The sequence below is a fragment of the Phyllobates terribilis genome, unplaced genomic scaffold, assembly GCF_046119375.1.
Source record: "Phyllobates terribilis strain yellow unplaced genomic scaffold, ASM4611937v1 Scaffold_3__8_contigs__length_932513732, whole genome shotgun sequence".
NCBI lineage: Eukaryota > Metazoa > Chordata > Amphibia > Anura > Dendrobatidae > Phyllobates > Phyllobates terribilis.
The window spans coordinates 195372916-195390035 of NW_027362763.1; the positions used below are offsets into that span (position 1 = coordinate 195372916).

The 17120-nt window shown below is 45.4% G+C and overlaps 1 protein-coding gene across 4 annotated transcripts in view; it reads left to right on the forward strand.

Moving 5' to 3' along the window:
• Window positions 1–7948: 7948 nt before the first annotated feature.
• PIK3CB (phosphatidylinositol-4,5-bisphosphate 3-kinase catalytic subunit beta) overlaps window positions 7949–17120 on the forward strand; it is a 178935-nt gene continuing 169763 nt past the window's right edge. For 2 of the 4 annotated variants that reach the window (XM_073674436.1, XM_073674433.1), the window contains exon 1: window positions 8085–8216. The gene's annotated coding sequence lies outside the window, so the exon portion shown is untranslated. Of the gene's footprint in view, window positions 8217–11133; window positions 11155–17120 lie in introns of those variants that run through there. The other 2 variants (XM_073674434.1, XM_073674435.1) reach the window with 2 other exon arrangements.

Consider the following 17120-nt stretch of genomic DNA (forward strand, 5'->3'; position numbering starts at 1 on the left):
TAGTGATACCATTTCATTTTCTACACACCTTTTGAACTAGTCCTCATCTTGCAGACATGGTCTCCCCGCCAGGTCCTCCATATTGCAGACATGGTCTCCCCTCCAGGTCCCCCATATTGCAGTCATGGTCTCCCCTCCAGGTCCCCCATATTGCAGACATGGTCTCCCATCCAGGTCCCCCATATTGCAGACATGGTCTCCCATCCAGGTCCCCCATATTGCAGACATGGTCTCTCATCCCGGTCCCCCATATTGCAGACATGGTCTCCCATCCAGGTCCCCCATATTGCAGACATGGTTTCACATCCAGGTCCCCCATATTGCAGACGTGGTCTCCCATCCAGGTCCCCCATATTGCAGACATGGTCTCCCATCCAGGTCCCCCATATTGCAGACATGGTCTCCCATCCAGGTCCCCAATATTGCAGACATGGTCTCCCATCCAGGTCCCCAATATTGCAGACATGGTCTCCCATCCAGGTCCCCCATATTGCAGACATGGTCTCCCATCCAGGTCCCCCATATTGCAGACATGGTCTCCCATCCAGGTCCCCCATATTGCAGACATGGTCCCCCATATTGCAGACATGGTGCCCCCTCCAGGTCCCCCATATTGCAGACATGGTCCCCCATCCAGGTCCCCCATATTGCAGACATGGTCCCCCATCCAAGTCCCCCATATTGCAGACATGGTCCCCCATCCTGGTCCTAATCTTGCAGACATGTCCCCCATCCAGGTCCCCATGTTGCAGATATGTCCCCCATCCAGGTTCCCCCCCCCATAGTGCGCACAAATGGCAGCCCCCCCATACTGCGCACAGGGTCCCCGTCCCCCAATACTGCGCACAAGGACCCTGTCCCCCCATACTGCGCACAGGGTCCCCGTCCCCCCCCATACTGCGCACAGGGTCCACGTCCCACCCCCATACTGCGCTCAGGGTCGCCCCTCATACTGCGCTCAGGGTCATCGCCCCCCATACTGCGCTCAGGGTCATCGCCCCCCCCATACTGTGCTCAGGGTCCCGGTCCCCCCCCATACTGCGCTCAGGGTCCCCCCCCCATAATGCGCTCAGGGTCCCCGTCCCCTCATACTGCGCTCATGGTCCCCGTCCCCCCATACAGCGCTCAGGGTCCCCATCCCCCCATACAGCGCTCAGGGTCCCCGTCCCCCCATACTGCGCTCAGGGTCCCCGTCTCCCCATACTGCGCTCAGGGTCCCCCGTCCCCCCATACTGCGCTCAGGTTCCCTGTCCCCCCATACTGCGCACAGTGCCCCCCCCCCCATACTGAGCACAGGTCCCCTGTGGTGTATTTCACATGACAGAGAAAAAAAAAAAAAGATTCTCACCTGTCCTCCGTTCCCTCGGCGTCCTTTCTGCACCTGTGGCCCGCAGGCACAGACCCCATAACTATCGCAGCTCTCTCCAGCAGCTGCCGACATCAGCGCTGTAATGCAGTGTATTGCCGCGCAGAGACCGGCTCTCTGCACAGCAACACCAGTGTCAGCCGCCGGCCTATCAGAGGCCAGCAACTGACATCTGCGCATAGCAGTGACGTCATACTCCGCTGCGCTGGGACGCCAATGTCAGCTGCTGGCCTCTGATAGGCCGGCGGGTGACACTGGTATTGCTGTGCAGAGAGCCGATCTCTGCGCGGCATTACCTGTACACTCACACTATACACTGTATACTATGTACAGAGCTAATGACATGGTAATATTAGTATTGTGTTTTTTTTTATTGATCAGTATTGTAGTATTCGGTCACTATGTGGTGGCAATATGTGGTCTGGTCACGGTGTGGAAATATTTGTTCATTGTATGTGGTATTATTCGGACACTATGTGGTGGTAATATCTGGTCCGGCCATGGTGTGACAGTATTTGTCTCTTGTATGTGATATTATTGGTCATTTTAAAAAATGTACGTGATACATTCCCTTAAAGAAAAATAAATAAAAATATACCTAAAAAGAGTATTGGATATTTTAAGAAATATTTAATAGGTTAGAGTAGAGTAGGGCCCAGCCAAAAGAGTCTACCTTGTCGTGGTGGCGGCTTAAAAAATCTTTTGGCCAGAACCAAAGCTGCTAGCTATGTATGTGATATGGTGTTCCATAGGAACTATTAATGTGTGATTGGTGCAGAAGTGGAGTTTTTCCAAGAATGGGTGGTGGGACTGTGGAAGGTTCGAGGGGAGGAGGCAGAGCTGGGGTGGAGCCTGTGCGGAGTCTTAAGGGGGCCTGAAAATTTTGTTAGTAATGGGCCCCGAAATTCCTGATGGCAGCCCTGTGTGCAAGAACATGGTCTGATCATACGACGGGGTCGGGGGGGGGGGGGGGGTAGCAAAAGGGTATACAGACATTACAGCAGGGGGTCGCAGCTGATTCTTTTTGTGAGGTAAAACATTTTCCGTCTTATTTTTAAACAAAGTTTTACCTCAAAGAATTATTTGTGATCACTGCTGTAATGTCTGTATAGTTTTTTTTCTCCTCCCCTGCCCAGGAGATGTGGTATGATCAGACCATGTTCCTGCACAGTCAGACACAGCCATTACACAGTACACAGCAGGGGCACATTTATAAGATTATCTCAGCACAGGAACATTTTATTTAAAACACATCCAATTGTGGAAGTTATTATTATTCCAAAATCTATTGATTAAAATTAACTTTTGTTAGTAGGAGACCCCCTTTAAATACTTGACACCTTTTAAAAGCCTGAAGCGTTTATAAGGATCTTAAAAGCCTGAACAAATGATGAGCAACAAATGAAAAACAAGTGGGTTTTACACAAAAATGAACATGTTAATTTCTTAGCAGTTTTTTTTATGTTTTCAGAACAAAAAAAGCTCCGAATAAGATGCAGTGTGAACACATCCTTTGGCTATGTGCACAGGACTTCTTTTAAACTCAGGCAACCCCAAGTTTGTTTTTTTAAGCAGAACATGCTTCAATTTTTTTTCTGAAACATCTTTTAGGTCTTTTTTTTGTCGTTTTTCAAGCATTTAGTCCCCTTTGGAATGTTTTCTGATGGTTTTTGTGACAATTTCTTTTACTGTCCATGTCTGCTCATTTTTGTGTTTTTTCACTTCTGCGTTTTTTTAAGCAAAAATTATGTCAAAATGCAAAAAGAAAAGAGACGTCCGGGAATCTTTTGAGCTTTCCCATTGACTTGTATTGTATAGTGCAGCTTGTCTTCCCAGCGGAAAATGACAGAGGAATGAACATGTCACTTCTTTTATCCACTTGGTGTTTTAAGAAACCTGAAAAGGTTAAAAGACGTTCAAAAGCCTGAACTTGTACACAGCAAGTCGCTTCTGTATAGAAATGCATATGGTACCTACAAGAATGTGGAGTATACGAAGCCCAATAATATGGACGAATAATTGCATGAAAAAATACTACTCCTGTCTGTCATGAGTAATTTTAGTATACTTGTTGATAAATTTTTTATCCGATTTTTTGTGGATCTCATTGGGGTTCATATACTCCACACTCTTGTAGGTACCATGTATTATTCAGCAGTTCCCTATATTTAATCTTGTTGGGATCATGATTCCCTTAACTATTCGTTGTATCCATGTTTGGATATCTAGCTATCTACTATATATAAATAAAAATGTAAATGTTCGTTTGTTCGAAATCTTAAATCTCCGAAAGTTCTTCACAGATTGCATTGAAATTTTGACACAACGTTGCATTCGAATACACGCATGTTTTTATATACAGTGGTGGCCAAAAGTATTGGTACCCCTGCAATTCTGTCAGATAATACTCAGTTTCTTCCTGAAAATGATTGCAATCACAAATTCTTTGGTATTATTATCTTCATTTAATTTGCTTGCAAGGAAAAAAACACAAAAGAGAATGAAGCAAAAATCAAATCATTGATCATTTCACACAAAACTCCAAAAATGGGCCAGACAAAAGTATTGGCACCCTCAGCCTAATACTTGGTTGCACAACCTTTTGCCAAAATAACTGCGAACAACCGCTTCCGGTAACCATCAATGAGTTTCTTACAATGCTCTGCTGGAATTGTAGACCATTCTTCTTTGGCAAACTGCTCCGGGTCCCTGATATTTGAAGGGTGCCTTCTCCAAACTGCCATTTTGAGATCTCTCCACAGGTGTTCTATGGGATTCAGGTCTGGACTAATTGCTGGCCACCTTAGAAGTCTCCAGTGCTTTCTTTCAAACCATTTTATAGTGCTTTTGGAAGTGTGTTTTGGGTCATTGTCCTGCTGGAAGACCCATGACCTCTGAGGGAGACCCAGCTTTCTCACACTGGGCCCTACATTATGCTGCAAACTTTGTTGGTAGTCTTCAGACTTCATAATGCCATGCACACGGTCAAGCAGTCCTGTGCCAGAGGCAGCAAAGCAACCCCAAAACATCAGGGAACCTCCGCCATGTTTGACTGTAGGGACCTTGTTCTTTTCTTTGAATGCCTCTTTTTTTTTCCTGTACACTCTATGTTGATGCTTTTTGCCAAAAAGCTCTACTTTTGTCTCATCTGACCAGAGAACATTCTTCCAAAACGTTTTAGGCTTTCTCAGGTAAGTTTTTGGCAAACTCCAGCCTGGCTTTTTTATGTCTCGGGGTAAGAAGTGGGGTCTTCCTGGGTATCCTACCATACAGTCCCTTTTCATTCAGATGCCGACGGATAGTACGGTTGACACTGTTGTACCCTCGGACTACAGGGCAGCTTGAACTTGTTTGGATGTTAGTAGAGGTTCTTTAACCACCATCCACACAATCTTGCGTTGAAATCTCTCGTCAATTTTTCTTTTCCGTCCACATCTAGGGAGGTTAGCCACAGTGCCATGGGCTTTAAACTTCTTGATGACACTGCGCACGGAAGACACAGGAACATTCTGGTCTTTGGAGATGGACTTGTAGCCTTGAGATTGCTCATGCTTCCTCACAATTTGGTTTCTCAAGTCCTCAGACAGTTCTTTGGTCTTCTTTCTTTTCTCCATGCTTAATGTGGTACACACAAGGACACAGGACAGAGGTTGAGTCCACTTTAATCCATGTTAACTGGCTGCAAGTGTGATTTAGTTATTGCCAACACCTGTTAGGTGCCACAGTTAAGTTACAGGTGCTGTTAATTACATGAATTAGAGAAGCATCACATGATTTATCAAACAGTGCCAATACTTTTGTCCACCCCCTTATTTAGGTTTGGTGTGGAATTGTATCCAATTTGGCTTTAGGACAATTCTTTTTGTGTTTTTTCATTGAACACAAATTAAATGAAGATAATAATACCAAAGAATTTGTGATTACAATCATTTTCAGGAAGAAACTGAGTATTATCTGACAGAATTGCAGGGGTGCCAATACTTTTGGCCACCACTGTACCTACTATGTTTTTATATACCAGCTGTTGGACGTAAAAGCAACAGAGAGAGGGGGGTGTTATGAGCTCAGTCCCAGGCTGACTCTCCCCGGCCGCCCGGCATCCCCCCCCCCATAGTGACATCTCATTCATAAACCCTTCTCCCTCTCCTTCATTTGCCCCAGCAGCTCCCTGTGCTCTGCTCCTTTCGTGTCCCCCGTGGGGGTTGGAGGGAAGGGGAATGAGGAGACAGTCTGTTTGAGGCCGAAAGACGCTGCTGCACATCACCACCACCGCCTGAGAGGCGGCCACCTCTGCTCTACGGCACCGCTGCTGCTGCTGCTTCTTCTCCGCCAGGTGGGTCTTATTTCTGACTACACAACAACATTCGGGGGAGGGAAAGGAGACTGCACGGAGAGGCGCAGGTTGCGGCCTCCACTCTGGGCGCTGAGCTGGGCCCGAGCCTCGAAGCAGTGGGTGGATAGAGAGTGAGTGCAAATCTCACTGCGCCACCGGTGGGAGCAGCGTTGTGATCTGGCCGGTACCGGCCCGGGACATCTCAAGCGGATCACCACCTCCTACTCTGCTGCCTGCCTTCATCTCTGTGCACCCTCCTGTCACATTCCCTCTGTACTAGGGAACTGCATAACTAGCAATCCCTGACATGACTGTCTCCATTGTGACACCTGAGAGCAAGTACCGACCTCTTTAGTGACCTATGCAGAGTACAGACCTGAAGGGGTCACAGGGTACAGGCCGCCACTATGACTGCCTGATGGGCACAACTAACAATAGCCCCAGCATTGCCATATCTGATATATATCTATATAAATAAAAATGTAAGTATATATTATATATATATAATCTATATAAATAAAAATGAGCGTTGCATTCGAATACACCTACTACTATGTTTTTATATACCAGCTGTTGGACGTAAATGCAACACACGCTATACCCAAGCTTTGCAACGGCACGCGGCTTGCAGTAAAACAATTAATGAGCAATGTCGGTGAAGCAACAATCTTGACAGGACCTTTCAAAGGTGAAGATGTCCTCATTCCTCCCATTCCTATGATTCCAACGGATATGCCATTTCAATTTAAGAGATTGCAATTCCCAATTCGATTGGCGTTTGCAATCATCATCAACAAAGCTCAGGGCCAATCTTTAGAATTGTGCGGTTTACATCTAGCCACAAATTGCTTCTCACATGGACAATTATATGTAGCGTATGCTAGAATCGGCAAACCAGACAATCTCTGTATCTACACAGACAATGGAACAACAAAAAATATTGTATACCAACAAGCATTGTGAAATTACATATTTTAGAAATGTGCGCTCTCTCTTTCCTTTCTTTTCCATTTAACCAGACTGAGCCACAGCAACACATGGCCGGGTACAGCTGGTTATTTATAGAAATTCTCATGCTCATTCTTTTGAGAGTTTCCAATAACTTTTTCAAAAAGTTTTCGCGGCAGAACCGTTTGAAGAGGATACTGAAGGAAACCGCTCTAAACTAGGTGCCATCCAATCAAGAAGCTGCAAAAAAAGAAAACTCTTGAGGAAAAAAAAACTCCAAAATCTTTCCAGGAAAAAAAGTTTCATTAAAGGTAATCTGACAGTAGGATGAACCCTTCTAAGTCATCTATATGGGCATGTGGGTCATAGGAAGCTGAATAACATACCTTGATTATCAGAGATCCGATCTTATTCCAGAGAATTACACATTTTTCTTAATATGTAAATGAGCTAAGATCTATGGGCCGAACATAGATCTCCCCGAGAATCTGCCTCCAGAGCTTATTATAAATGAAAGGGAATGTTACCAGTGTGAGACAGGTAATGACTGACAGTCTGCTCTACGTGTCTCACCCTGGTAACACCCCCTTTCATTTATAGTAATCTCTAGGGGAAGATTTTCAGGGAGATCTATGTCCGGCCCAAAGATCATTACAGCTCATTTAGATATAAAAACATGGCTGTCTCAGGAATAAGACATTGTATCGCAGATATTAAGGTGTCATGTTATTCCACTTCCTATGACCTCTTAGGAGGGTTTATCCTACTGAAAGATTCCCTTTAAGAAGCTTCTGCTTGAAAAACTCATGGTTTTTGAGTTCCTGAAAGAAAAAACCCTCAGTGTGAACACAGCACAAAGTTTCTTTTTCTAGGAGTACTTAGAGCAGAAACTCATCAAATCCTTCTCAAAAACTAAAAAACAAACTCTTTAAAAACTTGGGCGTTCCTCTCTGAAAACAATCAGCATGCCTACACATCAGGGTGTGTTCACACTGTCTTTTGCAGTTTCTAAGCAGGATTTTAAAAAGTTTTTGCTTAAAAAAAAGAAAGAAAAAATAAGCTATAAAAATCACCACAAAACAAACCTTCATTACTACCCACATATATCACCCTGCCCAGGTCCAGAGAAGCTCTCCGCCTTCCCATAGCTGCTGAGCAGAGGGGTCACTGACCACCTCCATACAGAACGGGAAATCCCTGGCTGTTATAACCTGCTATGATAATGATAGCGAGGAGAGGTATAAAGTCATCACACTAGTCTGGAAGCACTGACGCCACTGAGTAATCGGCTCCGGGACTTTATCTCCCCAGAACTTCTCCTATTCCGCCCTCACACCCATCATCAGCACCGGATACACAGAGGTGTCTCTACAACACGGGCCGGTGAGGGCGGCAGGAAGAGGAGCCGCGGCGGAGCAGGAAGAAGTCAGCAAGACGGGTGAGAAGAAAGGGGGAGGAGCGGGAGCGCGCGTCTGAGAGCACGGCGGGGGCGCGCAGGGTGAGCGAAGAGGGCGGCGCGCGGCGCGGGGACGCGCTTAGGCACTTGAGCTCCAGTCTCCGCAGCTGCCGGTAAGTGCACGGCCGGGGGGTCCGCAGTCCGGGGCTCCCGGGCTCCATGTGTGGTGTCACTCTCCCGGGAGTGTTGTGTGGTCCCCGCCCCTCATGTGGCTCCGGGTCCGGCTGCCGCTCACTTCTGGCTGCACCGCTGTGAGTGCGGGGTAAGAGCCTTCACAGCTGCCCCTGCCCCCTCCATGCCACAGCCGGGAAGCGCCGCTCCTAGCTGCTGGGACTTGTTGTCCGCGTCTGTGCAGCGCTCGTCTGCCCTCACTCTGGGCACGATCGGGATGTTTCCCCCAGCAGCTGTGGATCTGTCCGCACACTCCGCATTCCTGCGTCCTCCGCGCACTGCCGGCTCCACAGCGCTCTGCGACCCCTGATCGCTGATCATCCGGACCGTCTGCACGATTGTATCTGCTGCCTGGTGGCTCCATCAGGAACAGTGTACATGGCTGCACATCGGGGGTACGCCGGGCTGTTATGTCCATAGTGCTCCCTGCACGCTGGGTGCTTCTGACCGGGGTATAGGCAGAGGGGGGCGAGTGCCAGGGGGCATCAATACGCCACTTTGCCTTGGCCACTGTCTTTGGGCACAGCTAACCCATCCTGTGCCCCAGGAAAGATAAAGCTGGCGATGATTTCTATCTCAAGGCAGACCACCTTAGCTGGAAGGGCAGATCCCTTAGTGTGGAGGGCAGACCCCCCTAGTGTATAGGGCACTCCGTCTCCCGAGTGGTGCCATGACTCTGCTTGTTTGGTGGGAGCTTAGTTACCTCTCTAGTCTGACTGATCACATACCCTCTTATTCTATGAAGCAGATGTGGCAGGACACCGCCAGCCTGTGTATAGGGCCCTGCAGCCGCTCCTGCGTATACAGAGGGCCCTTCTGGCATTCTTTTCTGTTTGTCCTGTTCAGGTCACTTTCAGAGACTGCCCCTGTATAAGGACAGTATATGGGCCCTATGTAGCCAAATAGTTCTGTCTTTGACAGAGCTGCTTTGGAGGTGGACGTGGCCCTTGACCTCTTGGGCCCCCATGCGGTTGCCCCAATGATATTTCTGCCTCTGGCTCAGGGATGGTTTTTTAGGAGATCATTTTCTCTGTTAGTTTTAGGGACAAACTGAATTTGCGGCTAAAGTGGATCCGGTCACTTATTGATAGAAACCGGAGACGGGGCCCCGTTATTATGGGATTTGTCTCACTTCTGTTTTCCACATCATGCAGAACTTTTTCCTCCGTTATAATTGACCCATAACGACACAGACAACAGACCCCGTAATAATCAATGGGACCCCTCTACTTTCCTTTGTATCTGTTAGAACACTGGTTCATTTTGGGATGAATTTCATTTCTCTGCTCAGAAAATGGAACAAACAGAATTCCCAAATACACATGTGAACAGAGCCTTACTCTGCTGCATTATTCCTATAATATAAAAGAATTCAGTGTGGTATATGTGTATAATAGGAGCCTATAGGCAGCATATGGCTGTGTATATAGGCGGCACACACTGCACCTGCTGTCAGAGGTAAGAAAACCCACCCAGTGCCAGACCACCAATGGAAATCAAACAATGTTTGAGCTTAAGGACTCTCAGACGGCAGTGATTTTTTTTCACATGAACAGGCCGATATCTATCTGATCTTTGGTCAGTTTTTACCATCAGTTTGGGGGGATACTTTTGCGTCTCTGAAGGTTTCTTAAGCTACTTATAATAGACAAACCTGAAAATCAGACAGCGCTCCGATGTGACGAGGATGGCGGCAGTGCTGGCCAGATTTTCCATGGACTCATAGACTTGTATTACAGCATATGGATCTTTGCAGTTCTCAAAAAAAAAAAAGAAAAATCTCACATGTGAACAGCTACGTAGAACACTTACCCAATATAGATTAAGGCCTTATCCACACGTTCAGTATTTGTAAGCCAAAATCAGGAGTGGAACAATCAGAGGAAAAGTATAATAGAAACTCGTCACCACTTCTGTATTTATCACCCACTCCTGGTTTTGACTTACAGATACTGAGGTAAAATACTGACCAAATACTGAACGTGTGAATGTGGCCTATGAGTAAAAATCGTGGATAGAACTCGTATGTGAAAAACAGAATAAGGCCTAAGGGGGCTTTCACATTGTGTTTAGTGGGTCCCATCGGGGCTTACGTCTGAACCCACCCCCCAAAATGGGATTCGGACATATGCGCCGATGAGACCATAGATTATAATGGTGCTGGCGGAGCTAACATGCTCTCTGACAGGCCTAATTTTCGGGCATATACACCTACTGGAGGCTGACACCTACATGCTGACTACCACATCTGAGTGTCCACCTCCAGTAGGTGTATATGCCCGAAAATTAAACTTGTCACAGAGCACATTAGCTCTGCCAGCACCATTATAATCTATGGTCCCATCGGTGCATGTGTCCGAATCCTGATCAGCTGCTGGGACCATGATACATAATACACCGGCTTCCTTACAGCCCTGCAGGACGCCCTGGTCTAGTTATGAATCTTTAGTGGGGAGACGATGGCTCGTATCACTGTATCCGCGTCTAATAATTGCAGCCATATTAGTCATCTGTGTCACCCGCTTTCACAGACACCTTGACACTTATGGGAGGTTAGATTTCGTTGTTTTTCTAGTAACCTATATTTTCTGTTCGTTTGGAAAGCATTGGATTTTCAGCTGCCATATCATCAGTCCTGCTCCGCTCCCGCACAGGGAATAATGGTCGGCCATTGTTCTGTGCCTAGCAGGATCCTGGCAGCGTAACACAGGATGAGGTGGTGTTACCAGGGCTGCTGGTCTTCCTCTCTTTCTCCGCTCACTCCTGCAGTCATACTTCCTCTTCACACTTCTTCTTTTCAGTACATGAGTCTTGGTGTTCTGATCGGAGAGAAGTCCCTGTATACAGTGCTGGGAGGCGCTGAAGGAAATCCACCACAGTGTAAGATCTTCTCACTCCTAGTTGCTTTAGACACTTCTTTTTATATATCTTAAGGTGAATTTGCCTTCTACTATATGATGGCGTGAAGTTCAAGCCTTAATGCGGATACTTTCTCCTTGTCGTTACACATTAGAACGTCGCTCCTGAGCATGTACTGTACAAAGTAGGTAAAGAGTGAGAAGCAATATTCCCTTTCCTTCTACAGTAGCAAACTCCAGATGTTTAATTATTCTCATTAGATTAAATGGGTAAAACTGCAACGTGCTTGTAAAAATTAGCAAATTTAAATGTTGCTAAAAGTCTTCATTGTCAAGAACAGAGGGATTTTTAATTGTATTGTTTAGTGCTCCTTGCCTGGATTATTGGCCACCGCTGCAGTCTAGCAGAGGTAGTTGGTTTCCTAGGCAAGGAGTGCAATGCTTAAAGGAGTTGTCCGGCTTTAGGCTACAAGTCTGCAGTCGCTCTGTGTGACTGCAGACTTGTGAATCCTTACATCGCGCACACTGCACGCTGTGAGGATTCTCGGGCGCCGACAGCAGGTATGTGGTTTGCATACTACCAGCCACATTCCGACTAGACTGTATCCGACCTCGTTCTGTACAATTGCATTGAGCACTGCTGTGCCCACCCAGTCAGCTCTTGACCACATGTATGCAAATCACATATTCACAGAGGTTTTTTTTAATTTTTTTTTTTTATAGAACTTATTACCTGAGAAATATAAGAATTTATGTAAACAGACATGTCCAGACAACATACTCGGTCAGGAGCCTTTATACTCGCATTTTCATTTTCCTCTCGTTTACTCTTACAGGCTTATTTTTACACGTCTCAACATTGAAATTGCAACACCATGATGGAAAATTCATGGGTTTATGGAAATCACAGGATGCATAGACATGTTAATGATGTGCAAATGGTGAAAACATGGAAATATTGCACTTGAGCAATGCAAATCACCAAGATCCGACCAATGACATCCAAGATGTGCTCAATGGGAGACAAGACCGGAGACACTGTAGGCCATGGTAACACGTTTAGGTCACACAGGCTGCTCACAGCCGTACGAGCAACATGTAGCCTCGCATTCTTATGTGGAAAAATGGCCGCATAATGGTTCTACTAAATCACTGTAAAGCTGAGATGTGGTTTTTTTTTTGCAACACCATAATCCCAGGAGTGGGACCGATTGGGCCGGAGACTGCGTCCTATCTCCTACTATCGTTATGTCCAAGACAAAAGCGTGGTTCATCGCTGATGAGGATAGACCTCCCTTGTCGTCTTGTATAACCAAGGAATACCCAATTATGAAAATGAGAATAATAAGCACAAATTACCAAATATAATAAACTTTATTAAAATCATTGGCTTAAAACATAAAATGACATTAAACACAATTAAAAGCCTTGAAGGCTGGGCAGCAGACAGGAGTTATATTGCATAATGGAAAAATCAAAAAGAAAAGGTCAGAAAGAACAAATTCTAAAACGTACCACATGATTATTAGTTTTGTATAATTGCAATAAATAATTATTAATAATGATAGTGCAAAGTGCAACTGACTAGCAATAAAATATTAATACAACCAACTGGATGTAAAAGTCTCGAAGATATAGAAAATAAGGATTACTGACCCTGCATAGTGTAAAGATCTTCCTATTGCCCAAACCACGCACCCCAACGCGCGTTTCGATAGGCGATAGCCTTTGTTCCATTGATCACCTGTAGCTGGACATTGGGCTTGTAGCCCAGTGTTGTATAAATGCCTTCTGAAGGTTTGTGTGGACGCCTTAGAATCGGAATTTGACGTCCAATTTCACTTGAAGTACAGAATGGATTAATGATGGAACCAGCGGTATTTACACTTTCCAAAGTATCCTTGGTGGCCGATGTATCTGTATCTGTGTAGCCAGTGCTGAGCCTGCTCTTGTGCTGAAAGACTGAAATGATATCGTGCTGTGTTAGCGTCTTCTTACAGACCACATGAGAGAATGAGGCAGGGATCCGAATATGACTTCCTGAAGCGCTGCTGCTTTATTCAATTGTATCTTTTAAAGAAGAGGAGCCATATTTCAACACCACACCAAGCTGCGTGTTGCTCGTGCTACTTTGAGCAGCCTGCATTGTCTCAATGTGCTGCCATGACCTCCAGTGGCTCATGTTGGACTTGTGTTCCATCACATCTGGCACGTCACTGGTCCGCAGTTATAACGGGAGCTGCCAGCAGTGGATCTTGATGATTTCCATGTCCAAGTGCATCTAGTGTAGCATAACTTTCCTCAGACAACCATTAAATCATTGATGGCAGCCCAGACGTGTAAGTGCGGGGATATCTGCACCTGGTGATCATGCTTCCCTTTTTTTCATCATTTGCATATCATTACCATGTCTATCCAGCCTGTGATTTCCATAAGTCCACGACTTCTTCTTGGTGTTCCAATTTTCATGTTGAGGAGGGTATAATATTGTGCCCATTATATAGCAGTGCTGCCATTGGTTTCACCATGATAATAGCGGTCACACAATGTAACACCTTGGTAAACATCCCATAAGTAGGACAATAACTGGCGCATTTAGTTCTAACCGTGTACACAAGTACCCGGCGCTTAGGAGATTAATGGTCGCTTATCTTTGCTCAGCTTGCATGGATAATTTGTTTCATGGATGATGGAAAGGTCCTGTGCCAACTACTTGCATAATACGGACAGGTGGTAGCTATCAGTGTGCTAGCAGCCGTCATGGCTGGCACTGAGTACTACATTATTTTTGGTTTATGTCCTATAGCCTGTATTTTTCAGACTTTTTGATTATAAAAAATAAATTACTTGGAAGACGACACAACTTTTTCATGAAATGCCCATTCAGACTGCCGGTTGGATGGTGTGACTATCCCAATCACATCCTTTCTAAATTAAACCTTATGAAAGATACTTGATGTGATGCACATTCCTGGCGTAATAGGAAGAGCCGGGGTGTCAGATTCAGAACTATGGGCATTCCCAAAACAAGAACATGCACTGCTTTATAAACTCAGCAGGTACTGCAGCGTCTGAAAGACGTCGTGTGAATCAGGGCCGTGGAGTCGGAATCTGTGTCCATTTTGGTGACGTCGGTATAAAATGGACTGACTCAGACTCCTAAAATATATAATAAATTGGGTACAGTAGTTCAGTGCAGTTTGTGGGGAATATTTTTTTCATAAGAATTTGGGAAAGTTATGAAATGTCCTATTCCTGATCTAAGGGTCTAGACTTTTAGCTGAGATGAATCTGTGCTACAGTAAATTTATCACTTAAACATGAGCAATGTATGAGGGAGTCGGAGTCGTGGAGTCGGAGTCATGGAAATTGAGGAGGCTGAGTCGGAGATTTGGCTTACCGACTCCACAGCCCTGGTGTGAACATCCCTTTACTTCACTTTGTGACCTGATAGTCATAAAATTATAGAAGGGAGATGTCATTTAAAGAAACAGAGTGAGTGAGCGAGTGACTGTTCGGGTCCCCATTGACTTCTATGGGGTTCAGGTAGAGTTTTGGTAACTGAACTTTGGACTAAAGTTCAGATAAACCCGAACATCCACAGGTCCGTTCATCCCTATTGGCAAAATCCTGGTGATGATGAACTTGTTACATGGCATGGAACATGGATTTGCCCCTTGCACAAAGCCATATGACTTATTGGCTCAAGTTACAGTCGGAGAATTTTGGTTATAAAAACTACTCCTGAAAGCAGGGCTGTGGAGTCGGTGAGAGATGGAGTCTGTATAAAATGGACCGACTCCTAAAATATATAATACATTGGGTTCTGTTGTTCAGTGCTGGATGTGCTGTAAATGTTCTCATAAGAATTTGGGAAAGTTATGAAATGTTCTATTCCTGATCTAAGGATCTCGGCTTTTAGTGGAGATGAATCTGTGCTGCACTTTATGTACATGCTCAGTAGTGAGTCAGGGCTGTGGAGTCGGAAGTCAAGGAAATTGAGGAGTTGGGGTTTGGCTTACCGACTCCACAGCCCTACTCTGAAACTGTTGTCGGAGAATGTACCTGTGCACCCCATGGTACCCAGCAGGGTCCGGTAGAAGCATAGTTTGTGTAGTTTATGTTAGGGAGCATTACCGCCCTTGTGTACAAGCTATGCACACAACACTGTGAAATGTGTAAAGGATGTTGTGAGGCTGGAGGCCATAAATGGGGTTTGTGCACAGCCTTACAGTCACCGACCTATGATATCTACAGTAAATATTGGCTTAGGACGTACACCAGTGCAATGGTCTCCATACTTCTTGTACGCTGTCATTGTTCTGCGGCTGTATTCTGGGTGCGCTGAGGATCTGGTAAATAAGTAAGTAAACAGAACGGGTATATTGATATAGGCATGTATTCCTGTGTGCGCGATGCTTCCAATGTACAGTGTATTGTCAGTGTAGTCAGAAGAACAGCCACAGTCAGGGCTCAGACATCGCTGATTTTTCTCAGATCCGTGTTTGGTCAGTGTGTCTGTTTTTACTATCAGTGTTTCATAATTTATTTTTCTTATGAGTAAGGGTATGTGCACACGGTCAAGAGATGTTGCGGTTTTAAGCTGCGTATTTATGCAGCGTCAAACCCGCACCGTCCAGATGTTATAGCATAGTGGATGGGATCTCTAGAAATACCATGTCCACTATGCGTGCATCTAAGGCTGATGATCACCTGCGGAAATTGGCATGCAGTGTGTCTTTCAGGACCGCAGCATGTCAATTTCTTTTGCAGAGTCGCTAGTCTCCGCAACAGAAATTTGACCACTAGAAGAAATTTTTTTCAATCTTCCCCAGTTGAACAAACCTGAAAATAGACCTGCGCATGAATACAAACGAAACCATAGACTTGCATTGGCAAGGTAATTTGTTACTTTGATCAGTCATGTCTCTGTGATTTGGTGTGGACTCGGTCATCAAGAAAAGAGGAAACCAAGCTTGTGTGAACAAGGCCTAAAAATGAACTGCCTAAATGAGCTGCTGAAGTTTTGAACGAAACGTGCGTTGGGGCGGTGGGTACACCTCAACTTTCAGTTGCACACTGATGTAAGTACACCATTGGTTATCAAGATCTCTCCAGTTGAAATGTATTGGGGAAAGTAAACGCTTGTTATTAGAGTATATCAGAAGTGCTTTCTGAACTACATGTGCAATGTACGGTGTTCACATGCTGCTTTTACTGAATTAGGTGTTCCCTACATCCATGCTTAGCAGCCTCTTAGTTATTATTGATTTATATGTACTATTTTAAATGACTTAATAAAAATTTGTATTTTTAAAAGGGTATATACTCTAAGGGTCTTTTTTTACCCCCTTCTTGTGATTTGGCAATGGATGACTGTGACGGGACTGATGGATATTGAGGCTTCCATATAGACCAGGGTTGCCCCATAGTCCTGCAGTCTCAGCTATGGGAGTCATCTCCCGCAGGTGCCAGCTTGGCATGTTCTTAGGTTCTGGGCGTCAGGTGGGTAACAACAAACCCTACTGTTTTGGGCCGTGCTTTTAGATACGGTTCTAGGCACAGAAAACTGAACTTTTCCCTAGAAGGCTATAAAGCCAGTAGAGCAGGCAGCTGTGTCATAGCCGGTATGTGCATGTTTCAGCAGAACATGCCTTTCATCTGCATGTTGAAACGTCTATGTCCATGGACTGTGCGGATGTGATCTCTTCGTTAGCTCATTGTCAGCTCTGCGTGCCCACTGTCTTTGCACTTGTAACTTGAAGATTATGGGCCCTGAATAATATGGCAGGGTTGTACCTGCAGCAGACAGTGTGTGCATGTATCATCTGTGTAACGGCCGCTTCCTGAATCTCGCAATATCTGTAATGTCTCTGGCAGGAAGAGAGCAAAGGCATTTGGCAATATAGTTGATAGGGGACATGTTATGGTTTCAGCTGCACCTATGGTTCATCAGGGGAATAGTAGTCAGATTGTTATTTCACCTCG